At 48.8% G+C, this 17921-nt stretch overlaps 1 long non-coding RNA gene across 1 annotated transcript; it reads right to left on the minus strand.

Annotated features, from left to right (window-relative positions):
- Positions 1-3133: 3133 nt before the first annotated feature.
- Positions 3134-6357, minus strand: LOC136296374 (uncharacterized). The gene is made up of 3 exons (XR_010722904.1): positions 6086-6357; positions 4660-4858; positions 3134-4193 (listed from the first exon to the last, which is right to left on the minus strand). It is a non-coding gene; the product is annotated as an uncharacterized lncRNA (long non-coding RNA).
- Between the last annotated feature and the right edge of the window lie 11564 nt (positions 6358-17921).

Raw genomic sequence — 17921 nt, forward strand, 5'->3', positions numbered from 1 at the left:
TAAAAACGCCCCAAGAAATGTTCCCTGGGAGCTGCTTCGTGCCCCGTTTGTCCCCTTTGTCCCCACCCTGATGAGAGGCCATCGGTTTGGAACCATTTTCCTGGAAATCACCTTTTTTTTCTCCCAAAGATCTGTGATTTTTTTGCTGCTTTACCCCGAGTTGGTCACTCCGGTTTTCCAGCGGGAGGCAGCACGGTTGGTTCTTCAAACAGCGACCCTGGGAAAGTGATTTTTTTATTTAGGAAACTCTGGGAAAGGGCAAAAAAGAAGCTGTATGGCCCAGGGCTCAGCTGGTGAGGATGCTCTGACCTCCTGCACAAGCCCCAGGTGGGAACTGGAAGAACTGGGAGCAGGTCCAGAAAGGAATTCCAGTCTCCATGGGGTGCAACTGGTGTGACTGGGAGTGCCCCAGTGCCCCCTGCCCTGGGGAGAGGGGAGGACCTGGAGAGAACCCCCTGGAATTGGGATTTTGGGGGAGGAAATCCCTGGAATTGGGATATTGTGGGGGAACTCCCTGGAATCTGGAGATCATGGAGAGATCTCCCTGAAATCTGGAGACTGGTGGGAGCACTCGTGGGAATCTGGAGATTGTGAGGAGAAGTCCTTGGAATTTGGAGATGATGGGAAACACTCCCTGGAATTTGGAGATTGCGGGGACAACTCCCTTGGCTTTTCCACACCCAAGGCAGGTGCTCTAAAACACAAAATAACCCCCCAGATAAATTAAATGGGGGAGGAAAAAAAAAAAAAAGGAATATTTCAGTTTAATAATACTTCTGAATAATTGAAATTTCTCGCTGGGTAAGGCCCAGGGGCTTTCCAATAATGGCAATCTGCATACTGTTAATTATTTATCATGTTCATTTGGGCTAAGTCATTGCTGACACGCTCAGCTCCTGGAAAGCTCCATGAATCATCGTCCTCGTGGTGGGACAGCCGTGGCAGCAGCGTGCTCCTGTGGCAGAACTTCACACGGAGAACAGAACTCTGGCCCGAGAAAACGCTGCTTCTCCCCCTCCTCTGTTGCAGAGATGGATTTATTTGCAGCAGCCTTCGGGAGGAAAAATTAACTCCAGGAGGAGTATTTAAATAAGCATTTTTAATAGATCAAATATCCCCGCGCTCGCAGACGCTGCTTAATGAGAAAACAAATTGCGTGGGAGCTACAGATTCTCTTTTTATTATTATTATTATTTTTAATATTTATGTAGAAATGATTCCCTCTCCTTTGCTTTTGCTTCCCTGCCTGCAGCCGAGTGCACAGATCCACCACGGCAGAGCCCAGATCTGGGGGAGCTGCTGGAGAGGAGGAGGAGGGAGAATTAGCCATAATTTGGTGGCAGAAAAATCAGATATTCAACAGAGTTGGGTTTTTTTCCCCCTTTTTCCTTTGCTTTATTTTCCTTCTTTTCCCTCCCTTCTCTCCTCCCTTCCTTTTCCCTTCTTTTTTTCCTTTTCTATTTCTTTTTTCCCTTTTTTTTTTTTTTTTCCCCTGGTTGGGAATATGTGATAAGGAGAAGGGAAGGAGGTCTGATGTCCCAGCTGAGACTCCCTGGAATTGAGGCTGTTGGTGTGTGAGTGGAGGTCACAGAGATTTGGGGAGATTTGGGGAGATTTTGGGATAATCCCCTGTGTCTCAGTCCTGGTTTGCCCACGGCCTCCTCATCCTGGGAATGTGGAGATGGAACACAGGGCAGAGCAAGGGTGGGTCTGTGGAAGGGTTTAGAAAGTCCATCTGAAACCTCAGAAATGCCGTTTAAAATGTTTAACTCCTTATTTTACATTTCCTCCTGCGCTTCGTCAGCTGGACTGGCCATGATCATCAACATCACATCTTGGGGGAGAAAATCACGCCCATCCCTCCCCTTTCCTGTCCAGCCTTCTCTCCAAATTCACCCTGGGACGATTTCTCCTCAGTGCAGAGGAATGCTTCAGCTCAGTGATTAATTAGTATTGCTATTAATACAAGATGCAATTCCATTGGACTAATCTGTCTTATTGGTCAGGCTTTAATTAATTAGGTAATAAAAGCAACCCTTAAAAAAAAAAACCCTCCTTTGAACGCTGGTTAATGAAACCCATGGATCTACTTATTAAGAATTAAAACCTTTCTCCCTTTGATACTTCCCTGCTTTATTAAACTCTGCTCCATTGCTTTGTGTGGTTTGTCCCATCAATAACGAGGCTCTTTCTTCCGAACTGCTTGGTGTGAGCCAAGAAATCTCCTGTTATCTAATTAGGGACAGTGAGGGCAGCAGCAGCAGCAGCAAAAGCCGTTTGTTCCAGGCGTTTTGTGGGGGTTTTATTATTAAAATAATAAAAAGCTCCTGTCTCACACACCCTACACCTGTTTCCATATTAAAAAACCAACTCTGTAGATGAACTGGTTCCCCCTGGGCTGGGAAACCTGGGGCAGCTCCAGGGGGACACAACCTGCCTCAATCCCAAAGGTGCTGGAGGAAAACATCCTTCTGGGGGATTTGCTCGCTCTGGATTCCTCCATCCCCTCCCTGCCCCGGGATTTTGTGCCCCATCCTTATTTCGGTCCTGGCAGGTTGTGAGCAGTGGGTGGGGCGGTGCTCCCTCCTCTGGGCCGGGAGGGAGGGGATAAAACCGGGCTCAGGGTTCTCCAGGATAAACCAGGCTCAGGGTTCTCCAGGAGAAACCAGGCCCAGAATTCTCCAGGATAAACCAGGCTCAGGGTTCTCCAGGATAAACCAGACTCAGGGTTCTCCAGGATAAACCGGGCTCAGGGTTCTCCAGGATAAACCGGGCTCAGGGTTCTCCAGGATAAACCAGGCTCAGGATTCTCCAGGATAAACCAGACTCAGAGTTCTCCAGGATAAACCAGGCTCAGGGTTCTCCAGGATAAACCAGACTCAGGGTTCTCCAGGATAAACCAGGCTCAGGGTTCTCCAGGATAAACCAGGCTCAGAGTTCTCCAGGATAAACCGGGCTCAGAGTTCTCCAGGATAAACCGGGCTCAGAGTTCTCCAGGATAAACCAGGCTCAGGGTTCTCCAGGATAAACCGGGCTCAGGGTTCTCCAGGATAAACCAGGCTCAGGGTTCTCCAGGATAAACCGGGCTCAGAGTTCTCCAGGATAAATCAGGCTCAGGGTTCTCGAGGATAAACCAGACTCAGAATTCTCCAGGATAAACCAGGCTCAGGATTCTCCAGGATAAACCGGGCTCAGGATTCTCCAGGATAAACCAGGCTCAGGGTTCTCCAGGATAAACCAGGCTCAGGGTTCTCCAGGATAAACCAGGCTCCTGCTCTGCTTCCTGCTCTTGCCTTTCCTTCCTCTTGCCCAGGGGATTCACTGGGAGAAAAGTCCAGGGAATTCTCTGCAGGAGCAGCTTGGGGGTTTTAATGCTGGAAGAATCCAGACGTTCTCTTTTTGTGTTTCGCCCTCTGTGGCAAAACATTTCTGGTGGTGGCATGGAAGGAGCTGTAATTCCATGATTTCTGGCTGTTCCCCTGCCTGGCTCCTCCAGTTTTTCCAGCTGATTTAAATCCATAAATCCACGGTTTTCCAAGGCAGAGGCAAACCCATGCTTTGCCCATTAGCACAGACGGCAACAGGAGGTGCAGGAAAGCTTTTTTTAATTATTATTTTTTTTTAAGAAACAACAAATTTAAAATCCAAGGAGGCACAAAATGATCCTCAAGATCTAATTATTGCAGGGAATGAAAGCAAGGCGGGCTGCTTGAACTTGCCTGCTCAGGGTTATATTAATATGAAGCATTTAATCATTAGGGAGATGGAATTAGTTCACCCAGACTGATCTCTAAGCTGAACTGGAAAGTCGGACACGAGAATAATTTCATAAACTTCCTCAGAATAATGATTTTCCTGGACACTTGTGCTGAAGGACATCACCTTGTGGGGCTCTGAGATCCACGTGGGCTTCACCTGGGAGGAAAGATGGAAAATGGAGCTGCAGGTTTTGAGAGAAAAGAGTGGGAATGTTTTGTCTCCCGTGCTGAGGCTCAGACCTGGGGGAAGCTTTTTCTGGATTTTCAATGTTTCTGCTTTATTTATTTATTTTTTTAAAAAATAATTAAAAGTTTAAATATTCCCCAACCGAAGGGAAGTGTCTTTCTTCTCTCAGTTTTTAATTTCCAGGCAGGAACTGTGATTTTAGCAACTTCTAATCCCAAGTGTAGCCGGCTTCAACTGCCAGGACTCGTCTGAAGGATGAAAAAAAAATTGGGATAACAATTGAAGAAAAAACTGGGAATTGTTACAAGGAAATAATGAGAACCAGGGGACTGTGATTAACAAGTAATTATCAGGAGTTCTTGGCAGGTGGGCAGGACCTGCCCTTCCAGCTTCTCCTGCCTTTGAGGAAGATTTTAGAAAGCCTTTTTTGGGGGGTGAAATGTTGTAAAGCTGCCCCTCATCACTGCTGCTGGTTCCCATCCATCTCTCCCGGGGACGCTTGGCTGGACTCTGGTTTTCCCCACCTAAAATTTGGGAATATTGCTCCGAGCAGGGCAGATTCCAGAGCCTTTTACTGGCTCGAGGGTTTGAAATGGTGGGGAGGAGGTGGAGAAAAGGGTGTGGGAAGGTGGGGATTGGTCAGAGGCTGCACTGAGGGTCCTGGAAGTGTTTTCCAAGCTCAGCGAGATGAGAAGTGAGATCCATCAGCCAGACCTGGTGATCCAAGGGAGCAGATCCTTCCTGGCAAGGGCTGGAATTGGGGGCTGGCCTCCCCTGTGTGCCCCGTGGGTCAGGAGAGGAGTCCCAGTCTGAACTGGGAGCCCCCCAGTTTGCCAGTGAGCCATGGAGAGCACACGGAATCATCCAACTCCTCAATTTCCCACTCCTCGAATGTGGAGCTGCTCTGTTTGTCCTTGAAGTTTAATATAAAAAAAAAAAAAAGTCATTTATAACCCAAAAAATGACTGCAAGCTTTAAAAAATGAATGCAGGGGAATGCAAAGCAGAGCTGGGAGATCAGTTCTGCTGCTGCTCCCCGGGATCCCTCCAGGAGAGAACAGCTGCGCGACCTGCAGCAGCAGCCGAAAAACGTGAAAAATGGACCCCGAGTGATGCTCTGGAAGAGTTTCACTGCCACAGCCAGCGGGTTGAGGGGGGAAAGGGGGATGCTTAAGAGGCTGGAGAAGGAGCCAGGCACCCGTGTGAGGGGAGCAGGCCCGGAGAGGCTTCCAGGGGACGCTCCCGTGGGGAGATTTCTGCGGCGAACCAAGCGAGCCCGGAGCTGGCTACTGCCAGATGACTCAGGATAATGACAGCGCCAGCAGTAAACAGTTCTAATTTATACAGGTGACATTTAAAAATGCAAATCAGACCTTAAGATAATTGCTGGAAATAAGGGAGCCTCTGTTGGTTTAGGGAATGTTTCCAGTTTCTATGGAAATTATTTATGATGCAGCCGGATCAAGGAAGGGGCTGGTGCCTGGCAGGGCTTGGCTGGAGCTGCTCCTCCGCGGGGTCACAGGATTTGTTCAAAGGGAGGGCCTGGGGACAGGAGCTGGGGGTCAAGGGGCTTTCTGGGGTAAAAAGCTCTCAAATCTGTTGGAAAAGAGATAATTTTTTTTCCCCCCTCTTGACGTTGCAAATGCGGACGGACCGAAACGAGGCGATGTCACCGTGGATGTGTGTGCCTAAAGCTGCTCCTGGAGCCTCACATCTGCCCAGGGGTGCAGGGGCAGGGCAGGGCTGGGCGGGATTTGGGAAGGAATCTGCCCTGTGGGAGCCCTGAGGGGTTTCTGTTGCTCAGTGGATTTTTGGGAACCCCTCCAAAGCAATCATTTCCTCTCTGTGGTCACTGAAACCCCCCCCAGAGCATCTCCTGGGGGCCTCAGCACCTTTATCTGCTTCACAGCAGATTTCTGCTCTCTTCACAACCCCCAGTCTCGTTTCCTGCTCTGATCCCATCCCCTGGAGCTGCACTTCCAGCCACAGGCTTTGGGGAATTTTTTTTTTTTTGATGGGAATTATCTGAGTGCTTTTCTTCCCCCCCGATTTACCTCCCACAAACCCTTTAATTTACCTGCTATTAATCCTCCTTTGTGCTCAGCTCCCAGGTCTGTTGTTGCCTGCTCCTGCACACTTACCCAGCTGCCTGAGGGACGCAATCTTCTCATCTGGGAGGGTGGGAGCGTGTCACAGAGGCTCTGGGGGTGCTCCCACCTCGCACTGGCAAGAGGTTCTCAATATATTATTCAAGTCAGTCTTTTAATTCTTTTGGCTCACCCATCCTGGAACTGGAGCGACAGGCTGTTAGGTCTCCTCTCTCTTTAATTGGGCCCTCTTAGCAGGTTTAAATGGGTTTTCACGTGCAGGTTAATAACTCGCAGTTGCACTTGGCTGGGATGTTTTTACTCAGTGATCAATTGTTGGTGCGGGTCTGAGGACTCAGCAAATCCGTTAAGTTATTTATAATAAATCCTGTAACCACCTGATGGCTATTACAGGCTCTTTAAAATTAATGCCACCCTCATTTGCTGCTGTTTGTGCCGGCCCCAGTTCCTTAACCAGGGATAAATAATGCATCAAAAGCAGTGGAAGGAGAATATTGGTGTCTTTATCTGCCTTTTCATGCTGGGGGCTGTGGGCAGGGCTGGGGCTGGATGGGACAAAGGTTCTGCTGCCCCTCCGTGCCAGGGAGGGGCTGCCACCACACCTTGTGGGTGACAGGGACACCGGGCAGCCCCAGGACCGGCAGAGCTCACAGGGGGAAAGGCTTTTAATTGATGGAGTTTTTTAAAATGAGGGAGGTGGTGGCCAGAGCAGCTGTGGCTGCCCCTGGATCCCTGGCAGCGTCCCAGGCCGGGCTGGATGGATCTTGGAGCAGCCTGGGATGGTGGGAGGTCCCTGCCCAGGGCAGCCCCCGGCCCTTCTCTCAGCTCCTCTCCCGCGCTCTGTGTGTCCCAGTTCCTCCCCACCTGGCCACGGTTTGGCTAAAACTCAAATTCCCAGGGCCGGAGGCTGGAGTGCAGCCGTCCCAGGCTGGCTTTGGTGGCCCTGGCACAGGGCTGGCACAGGCAGGAGCTGCCAGGGCAGCGCTCAGGGCTCTGACACCTCCCCTGCTCCTCTGTCTGGGCACACACAGCGCCCCGGTAATTTAATTCAGGCGGGGCAATTAAGGGGACAATTATCTCCCGTGTCTTGGGCTGATCTCCGGGTCATCTGAGCGTTATCCCTTTTGATCTCATTATGAATTTAAAATATGTAATAAATTGGCTCTTAATTCAGCGGGAAAGGTCAGGCTTGCTTTCTCCAGGAGACAAGGCTGGATTGGACGGGAAGATCTCAAGGACAAGGGAAACATTTGCTCAGGACTGAGGGGATGAGCACCAGCCCCGTTCTGGGGCTGCCGTGCAGGATTTCTGCGGGTGCACGACCTCTCCGCGGGCAAATCCGGCCTCAGGACATCCCCAGGAGGTAAAACCTGACCCGGGGGGCAGCTGAAGGTTGCTGCTCCATCAGAAGCTCCTCTCTGGTGATCCAGTATTGGGGAAGCCTGACTGGGTGCAAAAGGGGGATTTGAGACCCGGGGATCCTCAGCACTTCGTTCCCTCGGGGATTTTTGGAGCAGGTGGGTCAGAGCTCATTGTGTGGTCACTGTAAGCTCACCAACAGCCCTTGGCAGGTGCAGGAGGACCCACTGCACCCAGCTGAGCCTTGCTGGCTCACTGCCGTGGTTTTATGGTTGCTAAATTTTGTTTCTTCATTGGGAGACAGGAAATTGGGAGAAAAAGGGTGGAATGGGTTTAATTTCAAGGTAAAACAGATAGATTTTATTAATAGACATTAAGAAAAGAAAGAAAAAAAGAGAAAAATTTAAACACTTTCTTTTTTATTATTACAAATTGTTTCCTTTTTTACTTAACACAGAGAGAAAATGATGATTTTAGTTAGTTGCAACTATTTAAGCGTAATTTTGTATTACTCCGGGAGAGGAATTACTATCCATCAGCTAAACTATTAACCTATACTATAACTAAACCACCACGCTCGCCCGTGTTAAATTCTGATTTATGCCAGGTTTGCTTTGGTTCTTTTCGATATATTTATGCCATTATGTCAAAGGAAAGGATTCACTCCAAAAAAAAGAAAAAAAAAAAGAAAAAAAAGAAATTAAAAAAAGCTCAGTATAAGCAATAAACAAGCGTGTAAGTTTTCTTCCCTCTCTCAGATGTGTGCTTGCAGCAGAACCGCAGGGCTGGGCAGGAGTGTGGCATCTCTGGGAGAAATCCAGGGGAGACAGACTTGCTGGGGCTGCCCCTGGATCCCTGGCAGTGCCCAAGGCCAGGCTGGATGGCTTTGGGACAAGCTGGGACAGGGGAAGGTGTCCCTGTAATCTGTAATTAATTAATTAATGGTCCCAAACCATCCCCCAGCCGGCAGAAAGTTCATTTCAGCAGTCGTGGCTCTCAGGGTGGGGCTGCAGGGAAGGAAATGTTCTGCTCCAAGCTCTGAGGTGGATAAAATCACCTGTAGGGTTTGGTGGCCGCGGGGTTCCCTGCTCTGCCTCCCAAACCGAAAATACGACAAAGAGAACCACGCCAGGAAAGACTCTGGGGTTTATTCCTGCAAATGGGATTAGTTAAATGATGAACTCCACTGATTGGGTTTTAGTATTAGCACAAAACCCTTCTGAAGTGTCAAACGCTGCATTGGTGTAACTGAGGTGAACGTCGATTTGAGAGAAAGAAGATGAGAATTTTTATCTTTTATTGGTTATTCTATTCCCTTCTGGTTTTTGGTTTTTTTTTTTTTTTTTTTTTTTTTTTTTTTTTTTTTTTTAATGCTTTCCAGGAGGTAAAAAAAATAATTCCAAACTGGACTTACTGCAGGATCCTCCATTCAAACATTTTAATATACATTGCCTGGCAGTGCAGAGGACAGGTAATTACGTGGGCCTGTCTCTCCTGCAGAAATGGATTCTTTGGGTGCATGTTTTAAAAAGCACAGAGCACACAGAACCCTGGGGGGGTGAGGGGCTGGGAACTCCATCCCTTCCCAGGCTCTCCATGCCTGAGCTCAATGTTGATGGTGCCAAAGGGGTTTAGACAATTCTTTTAAAATTATTTTCATTTTTTTTTTAGAGTTAAAAATTAAGCCACAGCATTTTTTAAAAGGTTCAGGTTTTGCCACCTTTTCCAATCAAAGCTGGATGCGTTTCCCCAAGGAGGGGGATGAGCCATCATTGTCCCTCGTGGGGTGGGAGCAGAGTCACTGCCACAGACACAGAGATCTGGGCCAGGCCCACAACCCCCTTCCCATAAATTATTTAAAAACCTAATAATGATAATAATAATAATGGACAAACTTATTCATGAGATGTTTCACCAGGCTGAAAGCAAAGGAAAGCAGAGATGTGTTCCTACAGCGAGCCAGCCTTGGGACAAACCCCTGCAGAGAGCTGGGATTTCTAGTTGTATTTTATTTTTTTAAATCTGGATTCCTAACAAGCTGCAAAGACGAAAAGCTTTCAAGCTCCATGTATTTATCTGGAGAAATACTCTGCGAGAGGGATGAACTGGAAGAGGATCGTGGACTCATTCAGAATTTTGGACTCATTTTGCTCATGGATTCATTCTGCTGGCTGCTCCAGAGGGGAAACCCGTGGCTTTCGACAACCTGGAACATTTGAAACAAGCCATCCCAACTTTTCCACGTCAGCTCCTTGCACCAGGCGTGGCAAATACTGACCCAAATTATCACTGGGGGGGTCCTTGTCTGTGGCTACTGAGAGCTGAGGTGTCCCATCCTTTCCCTCCAGCTGACAGCTCCGCATCTCTGGGGTTTTGTGGAGCTTGGCCTGAGTGTGATGGGTCCAGCTGTGTCCAGCTGTCCTGGCTGCTGTTCCTGCTGTCCTGCCTGGATGTTCTGACCATCAAAGTCCAAAGGAGAGTCTGGGCTAACGGGGCTTCCTGTTCAAGGAACCCCAAATGACCTCAAGTAGCCCTGACCAGGGACTCGGTGACCTCAAGGAACCCCAAATAACCCTAAATAACTCCAAATAACCCCAAATAACCCCGATGAGGGTCTCAAATAAACTGAAGTGCCCTCAAGAAACCTCTATCAGAGACTCAAAGGGCCTCAAGTAACCCCAAATGACCCCAAGTAACCATTTTCCTTCCTCTGTCAGTAAAATCCACAAATGTCAGGGGTTCATGTCCAGAAAGGAGACTGAGGACTCAAGTTTATTCCAATAAATCACATTTGTCCTTTTACCCAAAAATTCAGCCTTGGGCAGACCCTGGTTTGTTTCAGGAGCCACCCTGGTGCCCAAGGTCAGTCCAGACATTAACACCCATCACATTGTTTATAAAGACATGAACACACGTCTTCCCTAGCAATCCCTCCTCTTTTTATTTCTCAGTTTGTCTTTACAAACCGTCATTGTTATTCATGTCACCGTTTTTAACAACCTGGAACATTTGAAACTCGCCCTGCCAACTTTTCCACACCCGGCCCCTGCACCAGGGGTGGCAAATCAATACAGAGAAGTAGAGAATGCAGTAAATACTGAATATAATAATAATGTAATAATAATAATAATAATAATAATAATAATAGTAATAATAGTAATAATAATAGTAAAAATAATAAATATCATGTAATGTAATATAGCAACATATAACATAGCATATAATATAACATAATAACCTATAATAATAACATATAATATAATAACATATAATAACATAATATAATAACATATAATAACATATAATAACATATAATATAATGTAATATAATAATATAAAACATAATACAATGTAACATAATGTAACATAAATATACATAAAAATCTCTTTCTACTCTATTTCGCACAACATACAGAGAATAAAGCAGACAGCGATGGAGTGTCACCGCAGCCTTTCCCACCTGGGTTTGGCTGACAAACAGGAGGGAGACCATCTCATCTCCGACACCAATCCAGTTTTTAATGCCTAACCCCAAACTTCCCCTGGTTGTCTCTCCCCCGTCGTGTCCCACGACCTGCCCTGTATTAAGGCACTAATTAAAACGACTCGTGTCGCAATTTGGCAGAGCAGCGCTGCCGGGCATCCAGTTTAGTGAAGAGCTCCGTTGTTTTATCAACATTAATGAGTGATGGGAGACTCTTTGTGCCCTTTTCGCAAAGCTCCTGCTCAAAGCACCGCGTGCTCAGCCTTAATTACAGCGAGTTAATTTGCCGTTCCCCGCCTGGCAGATGTTTGGGCGAACATTCCATAGATCACGGACCGAGGGAGGCGCTGCAGCTGGCCAGGGGCGAGGGGCAGGCGGTGCTGATGGATGCTCCTGCAGCCAAATCCAGCAGTGATCGGGGAATCTTCACCCCCAGCTCTGCCAGGGCCGTGGGTCATTCTAGAAAAACACAGATAATAATAACAAGCACAATGCTATAATACAAATATATATATATATATACAATTTTAAAATAATAGTAACAATAGCAATTCGTGATAATGATGACAAAGAAATAAAATCCCAGGGCTGTACAGAGTGAGTTCTTCACCAGCCCCGTGGCACTGATGTGTCTTTGGGGATTCCTGCCAGTTCCAGCTCTTTCCTGGTCCTGTCCAGTTAAATCATTCCCCATCCCAGTTCTGCAGGGTGAGATGGTTGTGCAGCACCCGCACATTTTCCGTGCTTTCCTGTCCCTTTTGGCCCTGCCTAAGAGCAAACGGCACTGTGGAAAATCACAAATCCCAGAGTGGGTTGGGAGGACCTTAAATCCCATCCAGTGCTTCTGCAGGGCCTTTCCAACCAAATCCAGCAGCGATGGGTGAATCTTCATCCCCAGCTCTGCCAGGGCCGTGGGTGATTCAAGAAAAACACAAATAATAACGACAATGACAATTCCATAATACAATTATATATGCATAAATCAATATACAATTATAATTTATACCATTTATATCCCATCTAAACCCACTCTCTGTCACTTTGAAGCCATTCCCCCTTGTCCTGGCTCTCCAGGCCCCTCTCCAAAGTCCTTCCCCATCATTTTCGTGGCTCCCTTCAGGAAAACCTCAAGCCCAGTTCACCTCAGGAGGAGGAGGAGACCCTGCTGAGACATTTCTTGCTCTGAGTGATGGTTTGGTGAATTCCCCCCTGGGCGGGAGCAGAGCTCTCCTGGAACCCCACACCCCTGTGTGGGAGCAATCCCAGCCCCAGAGCTCAGGCAAACCCCCGGGGAAATCCAGCCACAGGCACCACAGGCTGCCCCTGCCCTTGTGCGGGGAGTTCAGGCTTCCAAAAGTCCAATAACTCACGTTTATCGTCACTTTCCGTGCGGTGTTTGCCAGCCCCGGAGGATCTTTGCACTGAATTAAGGGGCAGTAAACGGCCCAGGTGTTGCTGCAGGCCCGGGGCTACAGGAGGGGTTTTATCCCGAGGCTCTGGGGAGGGTGGAAAGGTGAGGGAACAACCCCAACCGGCTCCTTTTCCTTTTTTTCCCCCTCTCCTGGCAAGAAATCCTCTATATCCTGTAAGTATTCCCAGGGGAGAGGATGAATGCTGCAGCCAGATTAAGTCAGCATGAGCAGAATCGCATTTTCTGGGGGTTTTGGGGAGGCTGCGGCTCATTATAATCATCCAGAGGACGCGGCCAAATTGTTTGAACGCCCTGCGAGTGTCAGAAAATGAGCTGCGAGCTCAAAAAAAATGAAGACATAAATAGTGATAACAGGCGATTCCAGACTTGTTTTCAGAAACGCGTGCCCGGCTTTTGGAAAGGAGTTTTGTGAGGGCTTTATAAGCCTTATTTAAAAAGCGATTTTTGAAAACGCTTTTCGAATAGTTGCTGAGACTCATCCACCGATAATTGCGTTGGTGAAAAATGGGAATCGGGAGAAACCTGCCGGAGTTTTCCTGAGCTCTGGAAGGGCGTGGGGCGGAGGTGGAGCCCGACTGGGAACCCGCAAACGCTCGGCAAGGTGATCACAAAAACAAAGCGGCCGCAAGCTGTGCGGGCTCTCATCCTCTCCCTTTCATGAGCGAGCAGAGCAGAAAGGTTGCAGGCTTCACTAAATCCTAATTATCCCTCGATTAAGGCCGCAGCAGGGATGGAGTTCTCAAAAGCGTGGTTTCTGCAGGAATTCCGCACCTTTGGCTCTGTGGCTCCGCGGGCCCGTCCCCAGCCCCAGCCGGACTCAGGTGCGATGCCTGAAAAACCAGATTGTCCCCAAAATCTGCTCCGATTCCTGCCGCTCCCTGAGCTGGAGGAAAGCTTTTTTCCCACCTCCCTTTTCTCCCCTGCCCCAGGCAGGAAAGCTGTTCAGTTCAGGCGGTCTCAATAATCCTGTTTATTTAGGCCCGGATTTCAAACTCCTCTTGATTTCCTTTTCCTTTAATCCTCCTTCCTTTAGCATTCAGGAATCTCAAGAGCCATTTAGAATAATCTCCGACCTCTCTGCCAGAGGACTGAAGCTCTGAACTCCTCGCCTCCTTCTCCAGGTGCTGGAATTCTCTGGGAATCGGCGCCCATAAAAATGGATGTTCCGTGGGTTTGACTGCGGCTCGCTCTGGTCCAGGTGGTTCGGCTGCCCCGAGAGCTCCGTGTTCTCAGCAAAGTGGCTTTTAGGAAGAACGGGGAGATGAGATGAGATGAGATGAGAGATTTGCAGCCGGGGCAGGGATGGAATTCCCTGAGTTCTCCCTGGTGGAGCCCTTGGATTTCTGGCTCCTCGGGCAAAAGGCGCCGAGCCCCCGCCATCCTCTGCCTCCCCCTTCAAAGAGCACACGGAACATTCTCTCTTTGTGCTAAAAAGGAATAGAAAAAGCAAGTGGTTGATAGGAACCTGCCTCCCCAGGTTGCCCTCAGCTGAATGAGATAAAAGCTCATCCTCCCAGTGCCCACATCCCTCTGCTAAGGAATAGCCCAGAAAAATAATGGTATTTGCATATTTTTTTCTTTTTTCCTAGTAGGAATTGTCCAGAGTGGAGTTTTGGGCTGGCTCCAGGAGGGCTGGAGGCTGCTCCCCATCTCCACTGCTTTCCTGCTTTGTTAGGCACCATAATTCCATGTGATCCTCGCGGCAGGGATAGGATCGTGCCCAGCCTGGCGGCACCAGCCCCAGCACTAATGGAAGCAGAGCTCTGTGCAGGGCTCTTAATGAGCTGGGGTTTATTTACAGCCGCTGAAGATGGAAACAAACTGAAAAACCTCCTGGCACTCTTTTCGCGGAGTTAAATAAATAAATTCGCTGCACGCTTAAATGCAACGAGCACGTACAAATACAGTTAACACGTGGAATAAATACAAATTATCTCTGGCCACTGGCTCCTCTGATGCCCAGGGAGTGCAGTCAGCTACTCAAGCAACATCAAAGCAAAAAATTACAAGTTTTATAATTATTAGAGCAAATAATTACAAGGGCAGTGAGAGGACAAGGGGGAATGGCCTCAAACCGACAAAGGGCAGGGTCGGGATGGGATTTTGGGAAGAGGTTGGGTTGGATGAAGCAGGAGCAGTGCCAGCTCCCGGGCTGCCTGGAGAGGGAGGCACAGCCTCAGGAACAGCAGAGCCTGCGGAGGCACAGCCGAGCCCTTTCCCAAATCCCCGCCGGGAGCTTTCCGTGGCCGGAGGTGCCTGCTGTGGGTACTCACCTCGCAGCGTGTGTGCAATCCCTTCCCCCTCCGGGATTCCTCATCATCCGGGCCGATCCTGGCCGGTTTCCCTCTATCCAGCTCAAACAGCCTCCGGAATTGTAGGAACTGTCCCCTTTTCCCCACCAGCTCAGCCCTTCCCAGGTTGTTCTGCAGAGCTGAGGGAACAGCCTCAGCCCAGCGTTGCCTCTTTGCCCGCAGCTGCAGCCAGAGGGAACGGGATGAGATCCGTGGGCAGCAAGGGGAGGTTTGTGAGGGCAGCTGAATGGAAAAAAACCCCAAAAAACCCATCAGTGCTCCATGTGTGGTTATGTCCTGCTGGTCCTTTGATAATAAAAGGATAAAGCAGAGCTTTTACACGGAGAAGGAAAAGGAATGGAGCGGGGGTTTGAGCAGTAAGGATGGATTTTTAAAATAAAACTTCAAAATTGTTGAGATCAAAACATTTCTGCTCAGCCATTAGGAATTTCATTTTTCCTGCAGCTAATGGTGTTTGCGAGGCAGTGCCTTGCTGGGTAATTTTTAATTAGAGGCTAGGACATGGATTCAAGCTCCAAAACTATCTTCTGTTCGTGCTCATCCATTTTCTCCAGCCTTCCTGGAGATAATGAATCCTGCCTCCCTTCCTCACTGTCAAATTTGAGCTCGACCTTTTTGCTTGTAAACAGATTAGAAAAAAATTAATCCCAAGCTGTAATAAGGTCTTTCATTATGTTGTGGGGAAGGTTATTTATGCTTTTAAGGCGCGTTCCGACCTAATAGGTGTGAAAGGAAGAGCACTTAAGCTCTGCAGGGCTGACAAGGATGTTGTAGCTGAGGAATGAAAGTCACAGTGGGTTCATCTGGCTGCTGGTATTTGAGATGAATATCAGCACCACGCGCACGAGCCGGAAGATATATCTTGAAAGAGAAAGGAGGAGTGCGTTTTCCCACTGGTTGAGGTGGAATTACAGCTGCACACAGCCGAGGGTGAGGAAAGGTGGGGAGCTGGGAGAGGATTTTCCTTCCCAGGCGGGTGCCGGCAGCGGATGGAAGCAGCTGGTGGGTGCTGCACGCAGCCGTGCTCAGCCTCTTGTGCCGTTTCCCCCAAAATAAGTTAAAGCATCTCTCTGATCTCAGCTGATCAGAATGATTGAAGGTGTTAGGAAAATTAATCCCCAAACGCCAGAGGTTTATGTCCTTAAAGGAGACCGAGGAGTCCTTTGACTTTGTTCCAATAAAGGGAGAGGCCGTGGGGCATTTCCCCTGGCGTGGCTCCAGTTTCTGGAGGACACGGCCTCCTCTCTATCCTAATTTCCCTCTCTCTTTCCCCATTGGCTGAGGCACTTGAGAGTTACAGACTTCCCGGAGTGCCTAATACCTAAATTTCCCCTTTAATCCACAACCCCCCTTTGAATTTTTAATTCTTATGGAATTTATGGCTTTTCCCCATTGTTTCTTTCATCTTTCAATATCCAATTTCATTTATCAGCAGACCCACAATTTGTTTGTAAAGGCGAATATCCTCTTTTCCATCCATCAATCAGTGGGATCCTTCCCATTGTTTGTTTTCTCTCTCAGTGCTGGTTTTATCCACCAGCAGACCCAGAGTTTGGTTGTGAAGACAAGTCTGTCACTGCTCTCAAAGGTGAGAGAGGCTGGGCTGGTCCATCCCTCTGCAGAAACCAGAGCCGTGATGGCAACAAACAGGATAACAGGGAAAATTCCCAAAAAAAGGGCTGCCTGGGCTCTCAGAATCCTGAGCCGGGTGAGATCAGGTTTTTGTGGCGTGGGGAAATGTCTGTGTGCTTGGGGAAAGGGGACATCCTCCCTAAAGGACAGTTACTGAAGCAGTAACGAAAAGCAACTCCTAATGCCCAGATAATGCTCCAGAATCTTGGAGATTATATTGGGAAGGCTTTGATGGCCCTCCCAGCCCAGGCCATTCCATGGTGCTGAAGCCTTTAAATCATTTCCTGACACCCTGCAGGCATCCCACAGCCTGGATAACTGAGATGGGCATTCCTCGCTCAGGAACAAACCCTGTGGAAATGGGAGCTCCCGGGACAGACCCCGCCCTGGGTTTGTCACAGCTCACACCGAGATTTTGGCTCCCGGCTGTGCCCGGGTTATCGCCGCCTTTACCACCCTTGCAGCCGCAGAAAAAAATGAGCCTCAATCAGGTTTCTACCCCAGGGCAAAGCCTGAGGGGTGGCTGAGCCCAGATCTGAGCTCGACCCAAAGCCCAGCCTGTCCTCCGCTCCTGCCCTCCTCGCTCCACACCGCAGCTGGCTTCTATTTATACCCACATCACTCCGAATTTCTTCCCTGGCAGGGGCAGGCATCTATCATTAAATCAAAAATCTGTCTGGAAACAGAACAGAGACTCCGACTTCAAAGGCTGCCACTGCTTTCCGTGCAGCTCTCCTCGCCGGTTGCCTGGGAGGCTGGTTTGAAATTATGCACGGAGACGGGCAGGGAGGAACGAGCTCCAAAGTCGTCATGATGATGCCCTTGAGTGGGCGAGCCTTGGGAACGCTCGGGGGGCAGGAGGCAGCTCCATCCCCGCGCCCTGGAGAGAACCAGCCCTCCCCCAGGGATGCTCCAAAGCCTCTGTGGACGCTCCCCACCCTCTCTGTCTGCAGCCCACCCTTGTTTTATACCAGTCTCCATTTCCTCTCCGGCTGGCCGGGGGCGCAGAGATAACAGGACTGTGTCTGACAGAGTGCCCTTTACAGCCCTCTGCCAAAAAACCATCCCGGTTTAGTTACTGCAGCCTGCCATCTCGGCCATGCTGGGCTTCAAAAATATTATTAAAAGGCCATTTTGCCTCGAAACATTTTCACTTTTATAGCCTCAAACTTTGAGCCTTTCGGCCGGAATTATCAGGATGCGGGGAGGTGGAAGGTGATGAAGTGTCAGACAGAGTTTTCCAGGGGCTGGGAGAACTCAGTGCCTGGGTAAACACAGCTCAAACCTCATCAGGTGGGCCTTGGGTCAGGAGGGTTCGTTTTGAACAAGTTGTAAGGGTTCATTAATTCAACCAATGATCCAAAATGTATTTCTTTAATGTCTGCAAGCCTTCGTGTGTGTTGTTATAACTCTGTGTGTGTGCGTACAGGTTGAATGCGGTTTCCATGGAATCACAGAATATCCCGAGCCCAGGATCAGGGGCGCAGGGTCCAGGGAAGCAGTTCCAGGATTTTGTGCTGCTGGTAAACATTGGGCAGATGGGTTTCCTGCAGCAGTGTGGCAAAAAAAATGGAACGGCTCTATCATGTTCTGAGAGACTAACACACAGTCAGACACTCTGATCTCATTAATGTCTACTTAATTAGGCTC

This window comes from Chamaea fasciata, unplaced genomic scaffold (assembly GCF_029207755.1).
Source record: "Chamaea fasciata isolate MVZ Bird 193981 ecotype frontalis unplaced genomic scaffold, bChaFas1.0.hap1 SCAF_13, whole genome shotgun sequence".
Taxonomy (NCBI): Eukaryota; Metazoa; Chordata; class Aves; order Passeriformes; family Sylviidae; genus Chamaea; species Chamaea fasciata.